Below are 25,899 nucleotides of genomic sequence, written 5' to 3'. Positions count from 1 at the left end.
ATAAGTATATGCTGAATAAAGCTTACTTTGATGAATTCTTTTTTTTTTTTGCAACTGTTGAGTGAAAACTCAGATTATATGGTATTACTACAATTCCTCCTCTAAGTGTTCTGTTTTATTACTGAGGTTTTAGCATGTTTGAGGTTACATAAATAGTGAACCAGGATATTGGCCTTTATGAGTAACATTTATCCTATTCCCCACTTCCTCATTTGCTCAGTGACTGAAGTAATTTCATTTCCCATGTGTAGGAGCCAGGGCTCTCCAGAGAAACAGAACCGTGAAGATGAATATACACACACACACACACACACACACACACATATATATATGCATATATATATATATATATATATATATATATATATATATATATACATATGAAGAGAGAGAGAGAAAATTGGCTCGCGCACAGTTACGGAGACTGAGAAGGCCTGGGACCAGCCATCTGCAAGCCGGAGACCCAGGGGAGGCAGTGACATAGTTGTACAGTCTAAGGGCAGGAGGCGGACGGTACAGATTTCAATCCCTGTCTGCAGGCCTGAGAAGCAGAAGCACCAAGGGCAGAAGAATAGGTCTCAGATCAAGCAGTCAGGCTGAGAAAGAATTCAGCCTTTCTCGGCCTTGTTGCTCCGTTCAGACCCTCGAGGGATTGGAGGAGTCCCCCCCACACACACATTGGGGAGGGCATCTGCTTTATTCAGTCTGCCAATTCAAATGCTAATCTCTTCTGGAAACACCTTCACAGACACACACAAACAATGATGTTTAATCGAGTTTCTGGGCATCCTCATGATCCAGTCAGGTAGATGCATAAAATTAACCATCACGGAGGGCATAGACGAGATTCTGAATTAAAATGCTCCATGCTCACTCACACGAAGAGGTAGCTGACGGAGGCAAAATCCTAACCTGCTATTAGGAGGAAATAAGAGAGGGGTGAAAGGTCCAGAGAGGCACAAAACCCGTGCATGATGTGAAGAAAAACAGGCAGCAAAGAGCTGAGAACTGCAGAGACAAATAGACATCACTTCACAGTTTCTTCTGAGACAACCTTGGGCGCGGCAGCCCAGAGAAGACAGGAACCCTCATGGTAAAAGCAAGATGTCAGAGCTGACATCCTTTTTTCTCCAACACACCCTAAAGGAAGGTATTTTCTCTGCAACCACTTTGAAAACTTGGCATTCTGATTCTCAAAAAAACAAAAAACAAAAACAAAACCACACAGCACTGGGTTTTTAATTTCAAATTTTCAAGTATCCAATTCCCTCTGTGGAAACATAATAATGGAGAAGCAGAGAGGTGTGAAGCAAAACTCTGAAGGGTCATCGGTGTGAGCCAACAGAACCTGCTGGATGGTGGGGATGTTCCGTGGCTCCACTGCCCGCCAGAGCATCCTGCCTGCGGCTGCTTTTCTCTCAGCAACAGCATTGCTCAATAGAACTAAATCCTTAATTTCAGTAACTTAAGATTTAATTTAATAGCTATACATGGCTAGTTGCTATTGTATTCAGACACGACAGGATCTGAGAGAAGATGGAAGTTTTAGAAGACAAGATGCGCACAGTTGAAATCTCCAAAGCAGAAAGGAGTTAGTAAAGCAACTTCCTTGAAATTAAAAAAAAATAAAATAAAAAGGTAACTGTCAATGCTGTGTATTGCGAAGACACACTGTATCTTCAAGAACACTGGGAAACAAACAAACCAACAACAACAAACAGTCTACACGGAGATGAAAGCGAATAAAATTGCTAGAAACAGAATTCAAGATGCCTTTAGACATTCCGGAACAATAGCAAATCACTTATAAAGGAAAACTGACATCAGACTGTCCTCTCTGCTGTGACCTTGAATGTTGAAAGACAGTGTAGGAGCAGAAAAATATTACACAAGAAAATAATGTGTGTTCCAAGCAATTTTACTCGTACATTCTCATTCAATTAAAAGGCAGCCACCTACTTGAAGCATGCGAGAACTCAGAGATACCGTTACCCGTAATAGAAAACAAATTTAATTAATAACAAGTTAATTAGAAAAAAAAATCTAGCTGTGAGTACTGAGCATATAACTGTGGGAGTAAGAATAAAACAAGTTGTAGAAATTATGGCTTCATAACAGAGAGAATATTTTTACGTTCCTCACAATGTTAAAAATGAGAAGATATTCATCAAATCTTTAAAGACAGAAAATATAAAATTATGGCAGAATTAAAACCGTCTGTGTCAACTGTAGCAAAAAGCGCAGCAAGTATTAACAAGCTAAGCTCACATTTTAATAACGAACAGAAAATTCAACTTCAAATTGGATCACTAAGTAAAACTCAACTTCAGTCTCTATTAAATACTACTAAAGCAAGTAATTATGAATATTTAAAAATATGAAAATAAGGAAAATATATAAGGAAAAATTCAAATAAAAACAGATTGTCGTGGGGCGCCTGGGTGACCCAGTCGGTCAAGCATCTGCCTTCGGCTCAGGTTATGATCCCAGAGTCCTGGGATCAAGTGGCACGTCGGGATCCCTGCTCAGTGGGGAGTCTGCTTCTCCCTCTCTACTTCTCCTCTCCCCCAGGGTTGTGCTGACTCTCTCTCTCTCTCTCAAGCTCTTGCAAAAATAAATAAAAAGATCTTACAAACAAATACACAGATTGTCATGTTAATATCACACAGCTGAACACAGAGCAAAGTCGTATACTATATACGTTCTACTGTAAGAATATAGTTTCTAAATTAAGTAAAGGTTACAAGATAAATTTATAGCACTATGGGTATTTGCACATCAAAAATGACCATTAATATTCATTTTGTAAAAATACAGGCAATTAAAAGGAGAAACAGAAGGACACTGCCACACTGGAACATTTATTCATATTTTTGTCAAGAAATATAACAAATATGAAAGATCTAAATAAAAGGTAAATCTAACAGATATGTCAAAACCTAGAGTGTAAAAAGAGAGAAAATGTTTATTTAAAGTAGCATAGACCACAAAAATGGACTCAAATATAGCTATACACACACGTACACACACTCACTCACACATTCAGAGGAGTAGAAATATATTTCAGTCTCTACTACTCTGAATACAATGCAATAGAACCAGTAATTGAATACAGAGCCAAAAGCCAACAATGTGCTTAACTCCTGGTGTGGGGAAATAATCCTATGTTAGAAAGAAAATCCAATTGAGTTTGTAAAATATCTGGAGTACGACAATATTAAACACCATGCATTTTAATATCTCCGAGCTACAGATAAAGCAATGTCCAATAGAAAATATGTAATGTTAAGGCAAACATTTATAAAAATTATAGGGAATATAAATTAATTGATTACATTTCCAATTCAGAGGAAGGATAATATTCATCTCCTCTCATAAAATAAGGAATGCAAGAGAAAGAGTAATAAAGACAAAAGTAATGATAAGTAAAACGGAAAATAGTAAACCTATTAAAACATATTGAAACTAGGGTGTCAAGTCTGTATCTCCTCCAGATTCATATGTTGATGCCCTAGTGCCCCGTATGATGGTATTTGAGAAAGACCTTTGTGGTGATTAAGTTTAGATGAGCTCATAAGGGTGGAACCCTCATGAGGGGATCCATGTCCTAGTAGGAAGAGGAAGAGACTGGAGCTCTCTACTGCCCTGCATCGCATGAGGACACAGCCAGAAGACCGCTACAAGAGAGTCCTCACCAGAAGCAAAATCCACCAGCACCTCGATCTTGGACCTCCAGCCTCTAGAACTGTGAGAAATAAATATCTGTTGTTTGAGCCCCACGATCTTGGGGCACCTGGCTGGCTCAGTTGGTAGAGTATGCAACTCTTGATCTCAGGGCCCTGACTTCAAGCCCCAGGTTGGATGTGGAGTCCACTTAAAGAAAAAAAAAAAAGAAAAGACAAAGACAATAGTCTTATCAGATAACGAAAAATGTCATCAAGGGATGATAAATAAAACATTATTTTAGTGGCACTTGAGTTGGTAAAAATCAATGTAAAGAGTAGAAATTTCAGAAATAGATCCAAACAAAGGAATTTAGTGTATGACAAAGGTGTCATATCAAATTATTGGGGAAAGTTATAATTTTAAATATTCTATTTTTAATATTATTTAAGAAAGAATAAAACTGTTTTTAAGTCAGTAAGATAGCCATCTAGGGAAAAAATTCTTACCCACAGCTTACAAGAGAATAAAGTCCATCTGAATCTGAGATTTAAACACAAAAATTCAAACCACAAATCTATGTAGAAAAAAATCATTTGAGAAATCTTTTATGAAAGCTTAGTGTAACGACTCCTATATATGACACAAACTCCAGAAATCATGAAAGACTGATAACTGCATAAAAATCAAACTTTCTAAATGAAAAAGGAAATCAAAGTTGAAAGAAAAATAACAAAAAAGGGAAAAATGTAAAGAATAGCCAACAAAGGTGAATGCCCATAATGTACACAGAACTTGTACAAACTAATAAGAAAAACGTCAACAAGCCAATATAAATGTGGTCAAACAACACAACTAGATAATTCAAAGGAAAGAAAAACGAGTGACTTTTAACATATAAAGAGACGTTTCAACGCCCATAATCAAAGAAATCAAATCAACACTACTCAAACATCAAGTTTATATCTTAGACTGGCAAACAACTTTGTGTTCAACGCAATGCGTTCAGAGTTCCGAGTTCAAATCCCCATTGCCACTTACTAGCTATTAGCCAAGCCTGCTTCCTCGTCAGAAAGGTGGACACAGTATGAACAGTACCCGTCCCATGAGTGACGAGCTAATGACGTCACGTCCTCAACCCAGGGCCTGGAACATGGTTCTTCTTCCTATGCCATCTCTGCTCAGCATCACACAACAAGCACAGGAGGGACCACTTCACCTGTCTCTCCTGCTTCCCCCCCAACCTGCCTCCTCTCCAAACACCAAAAACTGTACCCTGTTTTACAAATACTTGTGGACTTGAAATCATATTAAATAAAGTATCATTGGATAAAAAGCTGTTACAAAGCAGAGTAAAACCAGGACGATCTCTAGAAAGCCACCAGCAAATCCTAATGATCTAGAACCACCGACCAAGAAGACTCCGTGCAACAGCCGCCCTCCCACCTCCTCCCATCGCAGGGCATTCTTGTGTTAAATGGTCGCTGAATGACAGAATTCACTCCTCTTGATTGAAATGGCATTCTCTATTAGTGACCGTACAGCACACGTGGGTGGAGGGGCAGGCAGGCTTCTGAGTGGCCTAAATGCACACTACAAGGCACTAAAATTGGAGCAATTTGCTGTAATTTAGAAGGAAGAATGAGTGAATGAACGCACGCACTGCAGAAAATTATATATTTTATTCGAAGGTAAGATTGCACATCTCTAATCAAGGCTTAAAATCTGAATTAGGATAAATTGTGCCATAATTATTTTCTTAGAAGAGAACAAAGAAGTTTTTAAAGCACCTAATATTCCCCTTTGAAGCTTTCAAGATGAAGACGCTCACTTCGTGGCAAATGCGTGGCTTTATCTGCCGCGGTCTCACAAAGGGGCACGTTCATGTCGTCAGATCCCGGGCTTGTGACATTAAAGGCACTGTGAGTGCTTCCTCTTCCCGGCACATTTGTGCCATTTGGTGTTGGTCCTCCTGACCCTCAAGCCTTTAATTAGGAAAAACAATTAGCCCACTGGTGATAATTACTTGCTGGAGTCTAAGAGTTCTTTATCACTCGTGTGCACGTGAGTTTTACTCACACACACGCATGTGCACGCGTGTGCCTGTGTGTGTGTTGGGGTGGAAGGGTGGGCGAGGAAAACTCTACTGAGTAAAAGTAGCTTCTTTTACACTTTGATATTCGAGGTTTTCTTTTGACTTTTACTTTGATCTTTATTTTCAGGAAAACAAGCAATCTCTTTGTATACCTAGAGGAAATTTTTTCAAAATATTTTCCGCACATCAGTAGAAAATACTATTCTTTTCCAGCCCTTTATTCAAGATTTTTCTGACATTTTATATCTAGCCTACTCCAGCATCGGGCAATTGTGCCGGAGAGCTGTCGCCCCCACTATAAAACGTGCCGGACTGGGTGTCCTATACCCCAGCCCCCGCCCCCGTGCAGGAGACCGGGTGTTCCCGTCTCTCTCCTCCTGAACAGCCACCTCCCCCTCTTCAAACCACCAGAGCAAAGCCCAGTGATTCGTAGCATCCTGTGGCGGTAAACAGCCATCATTCCTCAGAAAGCTCATCTCCACGCTTACTCAATTCTCCCCCTTGTCCGTTCTTCCACTCTCTTCCTTCCATCCAGTCTTCAGGAAGCAGAAAGAAGGTGGCTTCCATCTTCTCCTTCGTATCTTCCCACATATTTGAGCCAGAGCGAGAGAGAGAGCACAAGCTTTGGATGAGGTTGGGGTTCAAGTTCTGACACACCCGAGCTGAGGGGATTTCAATGCGTGCTTACGCTTCCAGCTCGTGGTTACTGCACAGCAGCTGTGGTCAGGGCCTGACACTCCGTGCTCTGAGCAAAGCGCCCATGCCACCTGCACATTAACTCCCGTGACCCTCACAGCCACATACAGACGGGCAGGATGGTGACCCTCATGTCACAGATGGAGACGGTGGGAACCACGAGACTTGGGAACTTATCGTTCATCCCCCGGCTACTGGCTGGTAGAGTCCAGGTGTTTAAATATCACACTGCCCTGAGGCCATCATCATAAAATGAGGCCACTGATACCTACCACCCAGCAGAATAAAAAAGATCAAACGTAAAGCACCAAGGAAATTTATGACACAGAGGAAAGGCTCAGTGAGTAAAGCTCCCATTGCTATCCTGTTCTCCCAACTATATTATTTCTGCTTGTAGAATTTTTTTTTTAATTTGGGGAAATCCAACGTCATCTAGCCTGATGCCAGGAGAGCTGACTCCTCCCTGATCACAAACCCGGTGGTAGCAATAAATATATCATCAGCACTTTATAATATATACTGCTAGCTGAAAATCAAAGGAAACCAACCTGATCCAAGTTCTACCAATTCTAGGTACTATGATGTAGTAGGACTCATCTTTTAAAAACACAAAACTGTTCGTAGTTCACTTCTTAACATACTTCAGCAGTCCCCATTCCTTAAAGGAAAATATTCAAAGCCATCAGGACGGCATTTGAGATCCTTCAGGAATCTGCTCTCATTCGCTACCCCCTGGAAGCTGCATCCGTCAGCACCCCCCTCCCTAATAATGGGAAGTAAGACACAGGGAGCGCTTCCTAAATATTTCAGATGCACTAACTCAGCTAATGCTTGCTGCACCCCTGCGAGGAGGGAGCTATGACTGTGACCATTATTCTTACTAGGGGGACTCCAGTCTAGAGACAGCTGAGTAAATCTGGAGCTCACAGCTGCGGATCTCAGACATATCCCCACAGCACAATCACCACTTTCTCTTTTCTTGCCTTTCTTTTACTCTGTGTGTGTGTGTGTGTGCACATGCGTGTGTGTTGCTGTCTGTCACTGTCCTCATAGGCCACGGGACGTGCACATTTACATACTCCATCTACTAGGAGACTCTTAACTTCCCGAGGAAACCGGGCTTTGCCTTGACCTGTGATTCCCTAGCAGCCAGACTACGAATACTACGAGGAAGGCGCTCAGTGCGTTTGTGGAATAAATGCAAGAATGAACGACACAGGCCTACAACAGGACATACTTAGGGTTTACAGTAAATATCGGGTTAGCAAGAACTGGGCATTGGGAATTTCTGGTTAGATAAGGACAAATTTCAGGCTTATCTTTGTTGCACATTTTTCGCACAGTTTCTCATTTCTATCCCTTTTTATCATGTCTTTACTTTCTTACTGGTTTTTATTTTACTCATTAGATCCCAAATCCCTATCTTCATAGAGATATTCACGCTATTTATTGACATGAATATTCAAAAAATAACACTAAACCTCCCTCAAAAGACTTATTTTCACTCAAGTTTTAATATAAACTTGCAATGAAAATGGTAAAATATTTCTGAATGAGAATGTTCTGTTTCCTTTCTTCCTATAGAAGGGAAGTAGTTAAAACATTCTGAGGGCTCTCCCCAAATTCCCTAGACAGGGGAGAACACTTATCCTACTGGATATGGAAAGAATTTGAGCCCAGCATGTGGAGCTGCCTCTGATGCTTGCTGGAGCTGGACACGAGGTGGTCAGGCAGCAGCCCCCACACAGGAAACACCTGCAGGCCACTTGCTTTGTTAATGGCACCATTTACAATGAATGCTCCTCATGAATCAGTTGGGACCAGAACAGGTGGCCAGTCTCGACTTCAATGCATATGCCCAAATCCACTCTTCCTACGTTCTCTTTAGAAGAGTTAAAGCCATTACACTCTGTTCATGAAATAATCAAGTTCTGGTTGTGGAGAATATCACACGAAGTCATACATGCGTATATATAATCCCAGGCATGCACACCTAGACACGTGGGTATTTCAGACTCTCGACCTCACTCTTTCTTTAACAGAGTCAGTGCTTAAAAACGATAAGTTACGGGACGTCTGGGTGGCTCAGTCAGCTAAGCATCTGGCTCTTGATTTTGGCTCAGGTTATGATCTCATGGTCTTGAGATTGGGCTCTGCGCTGGGTGTGGAACCTGCTTAGGATTCTCTCTCCCTCTCCCTCTGCCCCTCCCTGCCTCACCCCCCACCCCCGCTCTCTCTCTCTCTCTCCCCCTTTCAAAAAAATGATAAGTTGGATTTCTCTTATGATATAAAGTGATGTCTACTTATATTTTTATCTCTCTGAGAACTTCATAGGGAAGTGACTCATTTATCTCTCTGCCCCCAGTGACAGCAGAGAGCTTAGAGATAATGGTCCCCAAATAAACACTTGCTGAATTCAAATATTTTCCTTTATTTTACTATATGATTACATTCACTTATTTAAATTCACATAAAATAAAGTCCTAACTCCAAGAGCTGGATAGAAACACTGTTAATATTTTGCTTTCAATCATTTCCTTCTGCAAACTCATCCCTCCTCAGCAAACGGTTCTGATTTTTAACTTCTAAAAATTGAACACTTCATTATTATTTGCACCTCTGTATCAGTAAAAATTTCATGTCACAGATTTTAATCTTCCAAATGGATAGATCATGATTTATGGAACCATTTCAAATATTTCACTATGATAAATAAGTCTGTGACAAAGTTTTTTCTGCGGTGTCCAATTAAGCACATAGGAAGTTGGTCTGAGAAGATGAGAGCTGGTGGTCTGGTTATAATGTGGTTAGTTTGGGGATGGCAAGATTCATGGGGTATTAAAGGGTGTGCATGAGTAAATGGGCTCACTGGAGAAAGGAGCTTGGGGAGACTGGGGGATTGACTGGATCATTCAGGTAATTTATGAAGCCACCCAGAAACGTGGCAAAAGTTAGGGTAGAAAGCCACACTCCTGGCTCGACAGTGGGGTCTCCAGTGAGAGAGGCCAATGAACAGCCACCCAATGGGAACGTCGGCTTTAAAGAAGATAGGATTTCTGAAGTAGGAAAGAAGAGTGACTGGAAGACATATTGGGAAGCAAGCAAGACTTTTCTATCTCTTCCAGACACCAAGGAAGGTAGGATGCAAAAGAAAAAGTAACCCACTCTTTAAAGAAGGGTGCAGAGAAAGCCATGAAAGACTCAATGCATGCCAGGAGCTCAATGCAGACCTCCTTTCCTACAGCCCTGAGAGCCACCCCAGCCTCCTCATACTGTTGCTCAATGCCTATTTAGTGAATAAGTCTTCATATCAACGTGCCTCACTCAGTAGGGCCCTTGTTTAACTAATTTTTCACTGTTGCATCTTACAGGTGAAACAACTTCCAAACTGAGACTTAGGGCTTCCTGCACATTCATATCACCTCTCCGCTGGTGTGTGTAATGCGGGACTTCCGACTCTCGTGTTGGTCATACCCTCTTTGTACAACTATTTCTCCTGATTCTTCCAGACAAGATGATATAGGAGAGAACACGTATCGCATGCTCACATGTGGTTTCCATAAAAATACACTTGGTAATTGCAGCTGCACCGTACGAGGCTCTGATGAAAAAGACAGAAAACGTAGCTGTGAAAAATTGTGTTCGCAAACCTGAGAAAATTTGGCTGTGAATATCCACTCTGTGAATTACAGCGACAGATTATGACATAAACGACAACACTGGAATCAGAAACATCCTTGGATATCAAAAAGAAAACACACACACACACACACACACACACACACACACACACGACTTGGTGCGAAGTATCCTGAAGGATGAAGAGTCCTAATTCTTAGGAACATTATCAGTCCAATTCTATTTGCTTTGCACTGTCCACTTAAAACATTTGTCTATTTGAACTAATTTTTCCACCTTGTTTTTAGCAATGAGATTTAATGTTTGGGCTGGGTTAGTGTTGACTCCAAAATTCACGTCCCCTAGAGCCTCAGAGTGTGACCTTATTTAAACACAGGGTCTTTGCACATATCATTTGTTATGGTGCAGTCACACTGGATTAAGGGGGGGCTTACACCCAGTTGACTGCTGTCCCTTTCAGAAGGCCACGCAGAGACCTAGACACACAAGGAGGGAAGGAGCCCACATGACGACAGAAGCAGAGAGGACGGATTGTGGCCTCTGCAAACCAAGGGACGCCAAGATTGCTGGCAACCACCAGAAGCCAGAAGAAGCCAAGGAAGCGTTCTTTCTCGAGTCTTCCGTGGGAGCATGGTCCTCCTGACACCTCACCTCCGCACCCCCAGCCTCTAGAACTGTGAGGGAATACATTGCTGTTGTTCTAAGGCCCCTGCTTTGTGATCATTTGTTAGGCGGCCCTAGGTAACTTCAATACAAATAATTTGTTAATTTTTTTGAAGATAATTCCCTAGTACAGGGTGTGTTTGATTTTCATCTTTTGTTTTCAAGTCCAAGCAGCCAAGTTAACCAACCTTTTCCAGTGGACATACTTCGGTTTAGAGAACTAAGAATCAGTAGGAATTTACCCATAATCCTGGGGAAGCCTCCAGTTTGCGCATTTAAACCACCCTTCACAAAGAAGGTGAAGCTAATCTTCGAAAACATAAATCAGGGCCTTTCCCTTTAAGGATTACAGCCCTTCGCTGACGCTCTATTGAATTCAAAATGAGATTGTTACCCCTGGCATCAAAAATAAGGCTAGTCAGTGGCCCCAAGCAACACACACTTCCAGAGCAGGCCTGCTCGGCTTCATGCCTCCCTCTGGGGACACTCAGCCTGGGCCCTGTCCTCCTTTCCTCGGTGTCCTCCCGGCTCGGGTGTGTGTCACCTCTGGGGGAAGACTTCCCCACCCATGTGTCTCCCAGGCCTGGAGGATACGCAACCTTCCCCTGACGAGAGGTCTCTGCATAAACTCCCATCAGAGATGGGCCTTGAGTCCCTGCTCAGAGCAGAGGATGTGGGATCCTTGGGTGGTCAAAAGTCAGTTCCATCATTTACTAGCCTTTAAAAAAAGAACGAAAAAGGACACCTGGGTGGGTCAGTTGGTTCTGCATCTGCCTTCAGCTCAGGTCATGATCCCAGGGTCCTGGGATCGAGCCCCTCATCGGGCTCCCTGCTCAGAGGGGAGCCTGCTTCTCCCTCTCCCTCTGCCCCTTCCCCTGCTTGTGCTCTCTCTCTCTCTCTCTGATAAGTAAAGAAATAAAATTAAAAAAAAAACTCTCAAATCACCTTCTCTCTCTACAAATGGAAGTATAATAACTCAATATTGGGATATTATGTATTATGTATAATATGTATAAAATTATGTATAAAAACTGGGATTATGGGGCGCCTGGGTGACACAGTGGGTAAGCGTCTGCCTTCGGCTCAGGGCGTGATCCCGGCGTTATGGGATCAAGCCCCACATCAGGTTCCTCCACTGGGAGCCTGCTTCTTCCTCTCCCACTCCCCCTGCTTGTGTTCCCTCTCTCGCTGGCTATCTCTATCTCTGTCAAATAAATAAATAAAATCTTTAAAAAAAAACTGGGATTATAAGCATTAATTCAGATAATTCATTAACTCAGATTCATAAAGTGAATGTTTATTATATGTACTGCATTGTATTATATTATACATTATCATATTAAATACATTTTACTAAATATATGTTTTATTATATTATATTAATCATAATAATCTATTATTATTTATTAAGTATTGTCTGTAATAGATATATAGAGTTGACACCGGCAAAAAAAATGCACAGCCTTGTTTTCCCCACACATAGAAAATGGTGCCCTCGTGCTTCTCGTGGACCTAAGAATTCCATGAAACCCTGCAGGGTATAATTCAAAATGTCTGTATTGTCCGTTCCTCTACTCTTCTTGAGTAAGATAATTATTACTAAAGATTAATTATAAATAACATTTAATATTATTTAGGCACAGCAAACTCTGTGCCTAAATAATAATACAGTCATTATCAAGAAGGTTCTTGGTGCTTACAATGTTTTCTTGGGTTGAACTTCTGATTTCTGTTTTAGGGGAAGATCAGTTTTCCTGGGATGCTTGGGTGGCTCAGTCAGTTAAGCGTCTGCCTTCGGCTCAGGTCATGATTTCAGGGTTCTGGGATTGAGCCCCAATAGGGCTCCCTGCTCAGCAGGGAGTCTGCTTCTCCCTCTCCCTCTGACCCTCCTCCCTGCTTGTGCTCTCTCTCTCTCCGTCTCAAATAAACAAATAAAATCTTCAAAAAAAAGATCAATTTTCCTTGGCATCCTTAATTCTAAACATTTTGCTGATGCAAAGTTCTTGGGAGGTAGTCTACACTCTTACCTCACCTAATGGAGTCCCATGAATTGAAAAAGTTAACCCCCCTCGCCAGCCTCGCGTGGTAGACGCCAGGGCCTGAGCCCCGAGGGCACCTGATGAAGCGCGTGTGATGTGTGCAGAGGACAGGCAGTGGCGGTGGGTGTGACCCTGACATGCAGCCGTCCTTGCTGTCTTAGCCCTCAAGGTACCCAGTGGGAGGCACCGGTCTAGACTCTCCTCCGCTAGACTGTAAGCTCCTGGAGGGCAGGATGCAGCTCTCAGCTCGGAATGATGCACACTGAATAAACGGATAGCTGAATACAGAGAAAAGCATCACTCCCGTATATTTAATGTCCAACCCTGTTTGAATCCGCCTGGTGGAAGTGACAGTTAAGAGTTTGTTTTCCAATTTCCCCCACAGTCACCTGACAGTGATCTACTGGGATGATCCCCACGAGAGGCTAAGTGCTACTTTCTAGACATTGCGAACTTGAACATAATAGTTCCATTTATTGAGTGTTAACTGAATTTCAAGCACAATTTTGAATTTGTATGTATCCACTTATTGAATCCACACAACAAACCTAGGAGATAGGTCTTATTATCATCTCGATTTTACATCTGAGAAAAATGAAACAGAGAGGTTAAGTAATTTATTTTAGGTCGTTTATATAGTGAGTGGCAGAACAATATTCAAGGTCAGGCAGTCTGCTTTAGGACCTACGCTCAGTCACACACAATTCTCTCCATGCCTGTAAGATATCGCTTTACGAATTTTTTAGATGCATAAAGCATATACTTAAATGACTGCAATGCTTTGCAGAAGATGCTGAACTTTAACACAGAAATGCAAAATGCTATGTGACTCTCAGTGAGGGGACACTCAATGTCAGTTCTAGGAGTCACACAAAGGAAAACGGAAGAGGTGGCACCTGGTGTAAACTTTTTTTTTTTTTTAAGATTTTATTTATTTATTTGACAGAGACAGCCAGCGAGAGAGGGAACACAAGCAGGGGGAGTGGGGGAGGAAGAAGCAGGCTCATAGCGGAGGAGCCTGATGTGGGGCTCGATCCCATGACGCCGGGATCACGCCCTGAGCCGAAGGCAGACGCTTAACCGCTGTGCCACCCAGGCGCCCCATCCTGGCGTAAACTTTTAAACACGCGGATCCTTTGGCAGAAATGGAAGCGAGGGAAGGAGAAGAATATAATTGAATCCCAGTTCGAATGACTGCTCGTGCTTGGCGACCACCACTTAGGTTCTGTTGCACAGGGCGTTGGGTTAGGGTCCCAGCTCTCACATTCGGAAGGCGTGAACTTGCCCAAGTTCCACTGGATGCCTGCAGTCCAGTGAGTGCCCAATACATGTTAGCCCTGTTACGAAGATTATTAGAAGAATCTGGATTTAATTCTGTTCATGGTAGAAAGATGATGAGTGGAAGTGTAGCCGGGTGGGGCTTTAGGAGAGTCACACTGGAACCTAGGAGAATGGTTGGAGCAGAACAGAAGGAGAAGGGAGGTTGGTGAAGAGATCCAGTTGAGCGATACTGAGGGCAACGTGTGACGGATTAGAAAGACATTTGCAGCAAGTGTAGACAAACTATAATCACTGAGTAGGTGGGGGGAACAGCATAAGTCATAACACAAAGGGAATAAGTCATAACACAAAGGTTTCAGGCTCAGGTGACTGATGAAGAAAGCCTTGCTCCTGCTTGGCAGGCAGGCAAAATGGTCTGGACCAGCAACAGGATAGGGATTCACAGGACACAGGGGATACATGACGCTCATACACCCTTTCTTTACAATCCTACCTTTTTTGTGCCTACACCCTTCTCTCTGCAAGTATTTGGAAAGAGCTAGAAAACTCTGCTGTCTTATTCTTCCCTCAGCAATTGTTTGTTGTGTACATACTAAATGCTGAGGGATAAAAAGCAAAGCCAAAGCCCTAAAGTGATCTCACCTGTTGTCTCCAAGTTGAGTCTGCTTTACACCTGGACCCAGTCACCTTGATGGTGTTCACAGCAAACCATTCACTCCATGCACTTTGCACATAGTGGTCTAACCTTCTGTGGCCTTCCGTGTACCCCCTGCCAGCAAAGGCCCTGTCTCTGTGAACCCAGTTTCTCTGCAGCATCCACTCTGAAGTCTTCTCTAATTTCCTAAGGGAACTCTATCCTTCAAGAGCAGTTCCTTCAGCCCACCCTTGTCCTCTGTATCACAAAGAGTGATAAATATTCATATTGACATCATTGCTGGTGACTTCTCCCACATGCAGAATAGTGCCACAAAACAGCATGAGAACGTCCTCAAAAATGATGTCTGGAAATACAGCTAAGTGACCGAGTTCGTAAACACAGTACACTACCATGAAAGAAGTGCTTTTGCATTTCAGCTGAGTCTACTGAGATAGTCAACACAGTTGTATTACGTCTTTGAAGATTAATCAGGTAATTTTGGACATTAAAATGTGAAAATTGTTATCCCGGTGAAAGATATTTTAATTACTAGTTCTGAAAACCGGGCATATGCTCAACACCTCTACAAGCATGTATTTCGGTCGGTTGTTCACTCATAAGTTTATCAAGATTACAACACACACTGTATATTTAGATGTGAGATGAAATCGCACACTAATCTAACCACTTCTTTGTTTATCTCAGTGGCACCCCTGCTAGGTACCAGGCACTCTTCAAGACACAGGGAACTCATAAATGAAATGGATCAAGGGCCTGACTTTGTGGAGCTTGAACCCTGCTGCAGAGAAGACGGACAAGAAACAGCTGAATCTGTAGAACACAGAAAGGGAATATTGGGGTGAAAGTGAGGGCTTGCTTTAAAAGAGGAGGGTCGGCCACTTTGGAAAACAGTGTGGAGGTCCCTTAAAAAGTTAAAAATTGAGCTGCCCTATGATTCAGCCACTGCACTACTGGGTATTTACCCAAAGACACAGACGTAGTGAAGAGAAGGGCCATATGCACCCCAATGTTCATAGCAGCTTTGTCCACAATAGCTAAATTGTGGAAGGAGCCGGGATGCCCTTCAACAGATGACTGGATTAAGAAGTTGTGGTCCATATATACAATGGAATATTACTCAGCTATCAGAAAGAATGAATTCTCAACATTTGCTGCAACATGGACAGGACTGGAGGAGATAATGCTAAGTGAAATAAGTCAAGCAGAGAAAGACAAATATCATATGATCTCTCTCATCCATGGAACATAAGAACTAGGAAGATCGGTAGGGGAAGAAAGGGATAAAGAAGGGGGGGTAATCAGAAGGGGGAATGAAGCATGAGAGACTATGGACTCTGGGAAACAAACTGAGGGCTTCAGGGGGGGTGGTGGGATATGCTGGTGATGGGTATTAAGGAGGGCACGTATTGCATGGTGCACTGGGTGTCATACACAAGTAATAAATCATGGAACTTTAAAAAAATAAATTAATTAATTAAAAATAATAATAATAATTAAAAAATAAAAGAGGAGGGTCAGGAAAGGCTATCAAATAATGTGGTATTTAAACATCATCTTAAAGGAAGCAAGCTACGTGTATGGAGGGCAGGAAGGCATTTGCTGGTAGTCTGCATGTGGGCATAACAGACATAAATGAGCCTGCTGTGACTACATCATCAGCCCAGGCAACTGCAGGGTAGCGTTGCTACTTACCAAGATGTGGAAGAATCTGGAAGGAACAGGGGGTTTTGTTTGTTTATTTTTGTTTTTTGGGGGGGTGGGAAAGGAAGGATGCTATTGCTGTTGTTAGTAGAAAGGGAATTGATGTACCACAAACTAAATTCTAAAATTTCCAACATATACTGGACAACCAGGTAGAATGTTAAGAAGGCAGTCAGATGTATGAGTCTGGAACTCAGATGTCTAGGCAGAAGATGCAAATATACATTTCATCAGCTGACGGGTGATATTCAAGGAGGCTGACAGAGGTCTCCTTGAGACTCAGAGTTTATAAAAACAAAGTCAAAACCTCAGCAGTAGGATATTCCAGCACTCAGAGGTTGGAGATATGAGACATTCTATAAAGAAATGAAGAAGGAACAAATAGGAAGTTAAAAGAAAAATGAAGACAGGTTTTCTTTGTCAAGTGATCCTTAATAATGCTGGGAAAAAATTAAATAAAGAAAAACAAAGAATCATCCTGGAAGCCATCAGGACAAGGCATTTCAAAGAAGACATACTCGACCACGTCAGAAGTCTTTTAAGATGAGAACTGAGAATTATTCTTTAATTTAGCGTCATGATGTCATTGAAGGGCTTGATGGATCAGTTGGGATGAAGTCCTTACTGGAATCTCTTCAAGCAAAAGAGAGAAGAGAACAGAAGACTGAACATAGATGATTCAATCATGGAATTTGCTGGAAGGCATAGAAAAGAGTGCAGAAGAGGCTGCCTTGGTTGTTTTGTTCCTATTTTGTTTTATTTAGACCTGACCTATAAAACCATGTTTATATGCTTCAGCAAGAGAAGTCAATGATACAAGAAAGAAGGGAGAGTTGCTGCAGTGTTATTAACCTGTAGGGGAGAAAACACAGGATCCAAGCACTGGCTTTAGGAGCAAGTGTCCACAGTGACAGGCGGCAAGGAAAGTATGGACATGGGCACAGTGGGCCAGTGGTGCATTGCAGGAGGGGCCCGTGGGAGTTCCGTCCTGTTGACTGGTATTTTCTCAGTGAGATAGGAAATCAAGTCATCGGCTGAGCATGAGGACAAAGTGTTAAAGGTTTGAGACGGGAAAGGTTTGTCCCAGACATCTAGGAAAGTGGAAAAGGGAGTGAGTCAGGAATGATCACGGTGGCCCTATGAGCTCACTTAAATTAGGGACAATTAAAGTGAGACCCCCTTCCCTCCTTCTCTCAATCACTTAGCTGCACAGAGCAGGCTGAGGGTACTCAAAAGGTGGGGTTAGACCAAGATTTAGATTTTGCTGGGAAAGATGGATCCAGAAAAAAGGGGTACAAGGAAGAGGTTGTAATGGACCATAGCTCGAACTAGGTAACTGATACGTAAGATGGGAGGAAGGGAGAGACTAAGATCCTGGCAGGGTCAGTGGATGTGAAGGTTCTAGGATGTTGAAGAATTGTTTGATTGTGGGTCTTTAGGGAGAAGATTGTGGTTTGAGAGTAAAATGCTTTATCAAATACAACAGTCAGATACTGAGCGTTTTAGATGGATTGAGCTATTTGGGGTATTTCAAATTTCAATCTATGGGATTCTACATAATAATTCTCATTTTCTCAATGTCATTTCCACAAGAGTCACAGAATGAGAGAAGACAAGATAGCATTGCTGCTACAAGCTGATAACAGAAATAATCAAATGTCCATCCTCAGTGAGGTATCGTTCAACAGCTGCTCACTTCTGGGGGACAGTATTGTTTTGTCAGTGTTCCGTGTTCAATCACAGAATCAAATAATGTATAACATTGTACTCAATACACTTGAAAAAGAAGCCACCTCTTATGAAGTATTCAAGTGTAGTAGACACACTGGGGGATTTTGAAGACAATTCATAAAGGTCATTTGGCTTGGGAAGGATTCTTACTCTGTTTGTATTACTGTGCTTAGCTAGCAAGTTCCACGCTTAGGAGAAATATGTATTGTGTGTTGATAGCTCATTAATGTTTTGTGATATCCTACATCATGTAGTTATTAATTTTAAATAAGTTTGTGAAAAGAATCCCAACTGGAAACACGATAGAGCATGTTGTTTCACTTTTTGGTCTCAAAATCCTAAATATTAATAATCAGGAAAAAGCTTTAAATTTTTGAACACATTTAATTTATAAACTTTTCCTATTCTACTTCCATGCCAACTTGGAGGCTTTTAAAAGATGTTTAAAATCATGTCTAGAAAAACTCTGGAGATACATGTGATGGGAACAAACAAAATATCTCACCGCCTGGAAGAGGGCAGGAAGATGTCCTGGATGGAACAGGAGAAGCCTCTATCGCAGGAGTGAGGCAGGACCCCTGAGCTCGGTCCACAGCTCCTGCCTAAGACTGAAGCTGAAACAGAAGCAGACAAGAGCCCCTGCCAATGACACCAGCCAGGATGGTGTCCTCCTGCTGGCGGAGATCAGGAGCTTGAGGAGTGACCTCTGAGTGCAGCTGTGAAGGGAAGACCCAAGGGTGAGGGTGGAGCAGACATTGAGAAAAACCTCTGGCAAAACAGCTCCTAACTAAACACAAGGTAATCTTAGAGGAGAAGTCTGTAGAAGCCCAACAGAACCACAGCAACAAGGACAAGTGAAAGCCCCTCCAGTCTTGACGAGACTGACTCCCCACTCTGTCTTAAAGTCCTGGAAAGAGATAGCAGGCCAGGCTCTAGGCACAAAAACCCCTTGCCTCAATCTCTACTGGACTACAAGTTATCTCTTCAACAAAAATTATGAGACCAAAAAGCAAGGCAATATACCGTCAAAGAAGAAAACAATCCTGAGGCCATGGCAGACATCACTAGTTGATTGCTGAGCCACAGACACCCTAAACAAGAGTTTCAAAATAGGTTTCACGTGTCTGCTCTGAGTCAGGCGATACCAAGACACAGATTGAAAGGTGTTTGTTATTTTTAATCAAAATCATGTTTGGACTATCTTCCTAAAATTATTTATAATTTGTAAGCAATATTCAAATAAAAGTCCCATGTTACAGACTGTTTCAAATTTCATCTTAGCTAGCATACCATCTCTCATTAATTTCAGTGACAAGATTAAAACGAATGTCTCATACCCTTCTCATGCAACTGGGTTGTATTTGAAAGATTATTGTCATAGCAACAGCTCAATGACTAGAAAGACTCTTTGATGATCAGAAGCCCTGGGTGTTCACATAAGGAAGGCGAACGCTGGGCAAGGTGTATTCATTCTTCACCACAGACACAGAAACACATGAAAACACGTGGAGGCCCAGCGCATTTTTCTGTAGTATCCTGATCCAGAAGCCTCCTGTGACATCAAGAGAGCAAGGGCAGAATCAAACCATAATGGTGCCAGAGCAGTGGAAATAAATGTCACAAAATACATTTTCTATAGCAGAAACATTTATATACAATATTCCCTCCCATCTGACTCATGCCCTGTTCACTGATATTAGACGATTTTCATTGGTTTCCAATCTATACAAAATGAGAAGCAGGAAAAAGGTGAAAGAGGAAAGAACTCTTGTATTCGTACATATTGATGGTGACAGCCTTCCACACGATCATGAACCAGGAGAGAAAGTCACTGAAAAAAAAAAAAATCCCCATTTGGGGTGGTGGGATTACCATGTTTCTACTCCATTCTCCTGTTTGCAGACCATTGAAATTGACCAAAAAGTGAAAATACACTAGGAAAAAAAAAATCTTCAATGAGAAGGAACATATTTAATTTATCCAAACATGATAAGCACAGACTATAAAGAATGTTGGCTCATGTATGGTGAATCTTGGGTCACATCAAGGGTAACCAATAAAATTATAATTTGATACCTAAAATTCCCTGAAAGTAGGTAGCACAACGCTGAGGCACTGAACCAGCATATCCTTGTACAGAATAGCAAATCCCGTAGCTTTCATATTTTTCTGCTGATCTTGTGTATTCACTTCTGTATCTCTAAATAATATGTTTCTATTGTTATTTATTACTTTTTCAGTTTTCGACACTAGCAATTAGTATTCCCAATTAAAATGAGGAGTTAGCAGGGTGCTGGGTGGTTCAATTGGTTAAGCATCCGACTCGATTTTGTTTCAGGTCATAATCTCAGACTCCTGAGATTGAGCCCTAAGTCAGGCTCTGTGCTCAGTGCAGAGTCCACTTGAGATTCTCTTTCTCCCTCTCCTTCTGCCCTTTCTCCACTGCTCATGCACTCTCTAAAAAAAATTTAAAAAATAAAAAAAAATTTAATATTTAAATGAGGAATTAGCCCGCACTAAGCACTCACCTCCCCCTCAGCATGAAGGAGCACCCCGCGGTTTCCCCTTCCACCCCCATCACACCGCCGGACATCTTCGCATCAGCATTCAATGCCCCCACTCCCAGAGCACTGTGGGTACTCATCACATGGAGCCAAGTGGTGCCCTCTGTTTGCCCTCATTTGCTTTTACTTTCCCTGGTAATGCTTCTCTTGCCTCATTGTTTGCTTAATTTTCTGTGCACTCACTACAAATTCAAAGTCAAACTCCCAGCAGTCTACACCTACTGTCAGTATTCACCCCTAATCCTATATTATCTTCACTTTTTAAAAAGAAATTGTCATAATTCCTTCAGAATTTTTAGAAACTCCTCTATGACTTTCTAGCCTTCAGCTTTCCTAATTTCTGGAGAGATGGCTAAATCCAGTCTGGGTCTGCAAGTGTGATTTTTTTCCCCTCCAGCAATGTATATGATTTTCCTTTTGAGTTTGGGGCTAACGAATTTCTCAAGGATATTAGTTAAGACTGTCTTCATTCATTTTATTATGCCTATGATGGGCCCTTTAATCTAGAAACACTTTTCATTCTGGCGAACTGTGTTTTATTATCTGCTATTGTCACTGAGGATTTTGTGATGGTTTCCTCACCCTATTTTCTCTGTTCTCTCTTTCTAGAACTCTGTCATCAAGGTGTTACACCTTCTGACTGTCTCCTGTCATTCTTGGGTCCTTTCTTGCTTTTCATCTCTTTGTCCTTCTCATTCGGGGACAGTTCTTAAACTCTACCTTGTAACCTTTCTATTGAGTTTTAAATTTTCTCTTATTAGGACTTGAATTTCCCAGGGACCTCTTTTATACTTTGTACTAGTGGGGTAAAGTCATCTCCACCGAACTCTGTACTTGTCTTCTTTCTTACACGTTTTGTCTTTATGGACTTGTGTCTTTAAAATGATGTCTTGTATTTTAGCTTATAAATAGAATACAATTATATTTAAAAAACAAAATAATGTCTTTGCTCTCATTTTAATGCCATTTTAAAAGCAGTGGGGCTACTTCATGTGGTTTTTTGATCTATTATCTTTTACCTGCAATTCTCCCAAGTAAAATTCATATTTTTAAATTTACTATAGCACATGTATCTTTTAACATGAATTGCCCCAAATTATTTTTTTGAATGTAGGAAAACTTCAAAGATGATAGATAGATGGTAGACAGATAGATACATAGATAGATAAATATTCTCTTTAACTATAAGAAATAGTATATTTAACAAACGGAAATAGCTAGAACCTTTGCTTAAGAAAACAGTTCCAATATCAATAGAAAAAAAATATCTAAATGGATTATAAGCCGAACATCTTTGTTTCAAGAGGACTTGAAAATATCTTTTACTCACAAACACGACAAAACATATACTAAGATATTTGATACCTAATAGAGTAAACATGTATTTATTTTCAATATCCACCACAGATCTACATTGAAAGAAAGTTCTTGCATGAAAATAGTAACTTTGCATATCACTAGTGGAGGACACTGCTAGGTATCTACCTCAATAATAAATCTCTAAACATAACCAGGCACACGTATTTTAATGCATACCTGAAGTTTTGTATTAAGATTTGCTTTTTAAAGAAATTTCTAGGCTTTTTGTAGACCATTTGACCAAACAATCCCCTCTATAAGAATGGAAATCTCATTATGGCAGAATCCTATATGGCATAAATAATTATGTTCTAAAACACTGTTAAGTTTCAGTTGTATTCCAATGGAAACTCACGTGAGTAAGGAATTATGTGAACTCTTCCCCGCTAGAGTATTCTGGAGGGTCTTAGGTAGATTTCCTCTAGGGTAAGACCAATTTGTAGAATATTTTTTTCTGGCTTCAGAACCAGTACCCTCTACATGCCATTTGTACCTGCCTCTGTCGGATCCTAAGGAAGAAAACCAAAGAAAGTAAAAGTAAATTAGCAGCAAATTTTTCTACCTCAAACTCCGAAGTTTTGTTATTGATTAAAATACATATATGACTCTTAATGTCGGTTTGCTTCTGGGGGAAGTTTGTTTTCACTTTTGTAATCAAAGTGTGTTATCTACTGATATGCATTAATCTTAAGAACAAAGTGTGCTTATTAAAAATTCAGCCTTCAGGCTGCCTGTTGGTAATCACAGATTCTAGTATAAATCCTCATTTTATAGTTGAAGAAATGGGCCCGAGGAGAGTAAGTGATTTCTTATCCGAAAGGCGAATCAGTAACAGAGGTCAGGACCAAAACCCAGTCCGCAGAGTGGAGGTGTGCGCCCGGGTACTCCAAATGCACTGACTGGCGGGCAGCCGCAGCCGCAGGCAACACTGTCAGCACCTCACAGCGCTACTCCACGGGCTCTGACCAACGAAATATTCCTACAACTGCATCTTACTCTCAGTGTCTACACCCTTCACCTGGTAGATGCTTATCGGTCAGATACGAGCCAAACAGTCCTCTGGCCCAATAGGACTTTTTTTATTTTCAAGCTTTAAAAATAATATTGTCAGCCAATTCACAAACAATTTATAGAAGTAAGAACAAAGGGAAAGCAAAAATCAACTTTATTAGAAACATTATTTAATACGAATTTTAAAATAGCCCAACTTTTATCCAATTTTTCCTGAAGATAGATAGATAGATGACAGATAGATATGTACATATCTATATATGTACATATCTATATGTATACACACATATATACACATATAGACATACATATGTGTTGTGTTGTGTTTTGTTTTGTTTTGACAGCCAGTATTTGGATGAAGTGAGAAAAGAACATGAGGAAAAGAACCTTTCCTAAGCTGGTGTTTCCTTTGTGCAGCAAATACATAAAAAGAAAGAGAAAAAAAACTTTCATATTCATCACAATCCACTTCTTATTATTTAAAACTGATTAATTTTATTTATTTACATTGTCCACGTGGCTTTTTAAGATGTTGGTTTTTTTTCAGTCTCCTCTATTGTTAATATTTTATGATTCAGTGTACAATCTGCATCCTAAAATTAAAGAATTTATAACTTGGTATGGAACTACAACCCATTGGCTCTTGGAAATTAAATAATTAAAAGTACAAATAAATAATTGGAAAAAATAAATTATTGTTAGAAACATGGAAATCCAGGATTATTATTCATTTACCAATATTCTACTCATTATATAATTCCACTCCAACCAATTAAGAAGAAAATATAGTCCCTATTCTCAAGGTTTCACCCAGAAAGAAAAAGCAAAATATGCTACTCTTTGAAATTTACCCATGAAAAAATGAAGTTTCATACAAGGAAAGACACAGGAAGCTCATCTCTCTCACATGGAAAAATAATGGTGAATTAATATAGTATTTAGATGAGGTTGCAGTAGATGCAACAAGTTAAAATATTAAATTAAAATTAAAATAAATTCCCAGTGAATCAATGCTTTTCATAAGGAGTCTCAGGTGAATTATGTGACAGATGGACATGTCTTATTACACAGAATAGAAATATTCTTGGAAAGTTGAATGTGAATTGGCTTTTCATAATTTGTTGGTATTTTTCCTCTACCTCTCATTTGTGCTGGCAAATTACCTGTGGATTAGCGATGTCCTCACTTCAGCAGTTTTAAGAGTTAGGATCTCTCAGCCCCCAAGCCACCCATCTTCTGTCCTCCTCCGTGGCGTGGGGGTGGGACATTGTGGACGGTTTCACGCTCTTGCGGGCTTCCCGTTGGGTCCTGCCTCTGCGGGATATCAGAGACAGGAGAGGAGACTGCTTCCTCCTGTCTGCTTGTTCTTCCTGCCAACACTGTCCCCACAAAACCTCATCCTTCTTGAAGAGGCAGTTTGTTCCAATAGCACCGGATTCCAGTTTCCAGAACTTTCATACACCTGCACAAACTACAGGGAAGTGCCCACCCCTCAAAAGTCTGAACCCCAGCTCCAATGGGGGACTCTTCCAAGCACCTGACATCCTCCATGTGCCCGTTTGTCCCCTGACCTCACAGCCAGAGCTGCTTCCAGCAGTTCTCTCCCATATTGCTCACTACTCGCATTTGCGTTCACCGCCCTCTGTCTTTTCCTACTCCAAGCAGACGCTGACTGAAACAGAGCCAGTACACCGGCCTCAGGCTGCTCTCTGGCTACCACCCACCACTTTCCTAACTGGTGCTGACTCCTCCTTAGGGCTCCCAAGGGAGGATGACGGTTGGAGGTTGCCTGCTGTGCACTGAAATGTGGGGGAGGCATCAGAGCAAGGCCATGGCAGCATCCTGCTAAACGGCTGACATTCCCATTCCATTTCGCTCATTTTCTCGGGATCCAGATCTTAGCAGCACCTACTGTCATTATTTGATAGCCTTGTAAATTTATATAGTAGGAACAAGTGACCAGTGTATCAATTTACCGAGTAAGTGCTTATTTATAAGATCATCGGCTCATTTCCCGACACAGAATACAATTTCATTGTTATAACCTTTCTTCAGCATCATTCGTTTATTGAGAAAAAAAGTCCAAAGCCATATTTTTGAATCATAATGACATATTCAACCATCTTTCGAGTCATTTAATGAAATGTTGTCTCTATGTTTTCAAGATAGAGCATACATTTTTGGGGTGGAGAGGAGGACATCTTACATTAAATCCAAGCTCTTCTGTTTTCCTTTGATATGAACATTTAATTTTTCTTTCCAAACACAAGACACCAATCCCAATCAAAGCAATGAGTCACTCAGCACCACTGTCCACATTCCAGCCTAGAAAGCCACAAAACAACCACATGCGATCTCTTTGAAGTCAGCTTAAATACCACATGAGAGGAGGGTAGCAGAGCATGAGGGATAGACGACCTCTGGTCTTGCATGCATTTTCAGACAAGTAAGTACTTTATTCATTAAAAGATCAGATTCAGACCATTTCTACTTAGCCTGCTAGATACTACGCTAGCCATTAAGACAGCCTCTCTATCAAAATACAGAGTGACATAGGGAAGGCAGATTTCTCCCTTGCTTCTTAATAAACCCACTGTGGTGGTCAGCCAAAGGGTGAGCTGCAGAACTAAAAAAACACGTGGAAGGGGCGTGTGGATGAGAGTGTGTGGGTGCATGTGTGTGTGCGTGTATAGGGGGAAATGGAGAAAGGTATGATTTTTTCAATGGCTGTTGGCCAACCCTTGCCTGAGAAAGGTCCTACCCTATTCATGTAATATTCCCCAAGAATCTGTCTCCAGA

Source organism: Ursus maritimus, unplaced genomic scaffold (genome assembly GCF_017311325.1).
Source record: "Ursus maritimus isolate PB19 unplaced genomic scaffold, ASM1731132v1 scaffold_6, whole genome shotgun sequence".
Taxonomy (NCBI): Eukaryota; Metazoa; Chordata; class Mammalia; order Carnivora; family Ursidae; genus Ursus; species Ursus maritimus.
Note: the sequence above shows the minus strand (reverse complement) of the source record.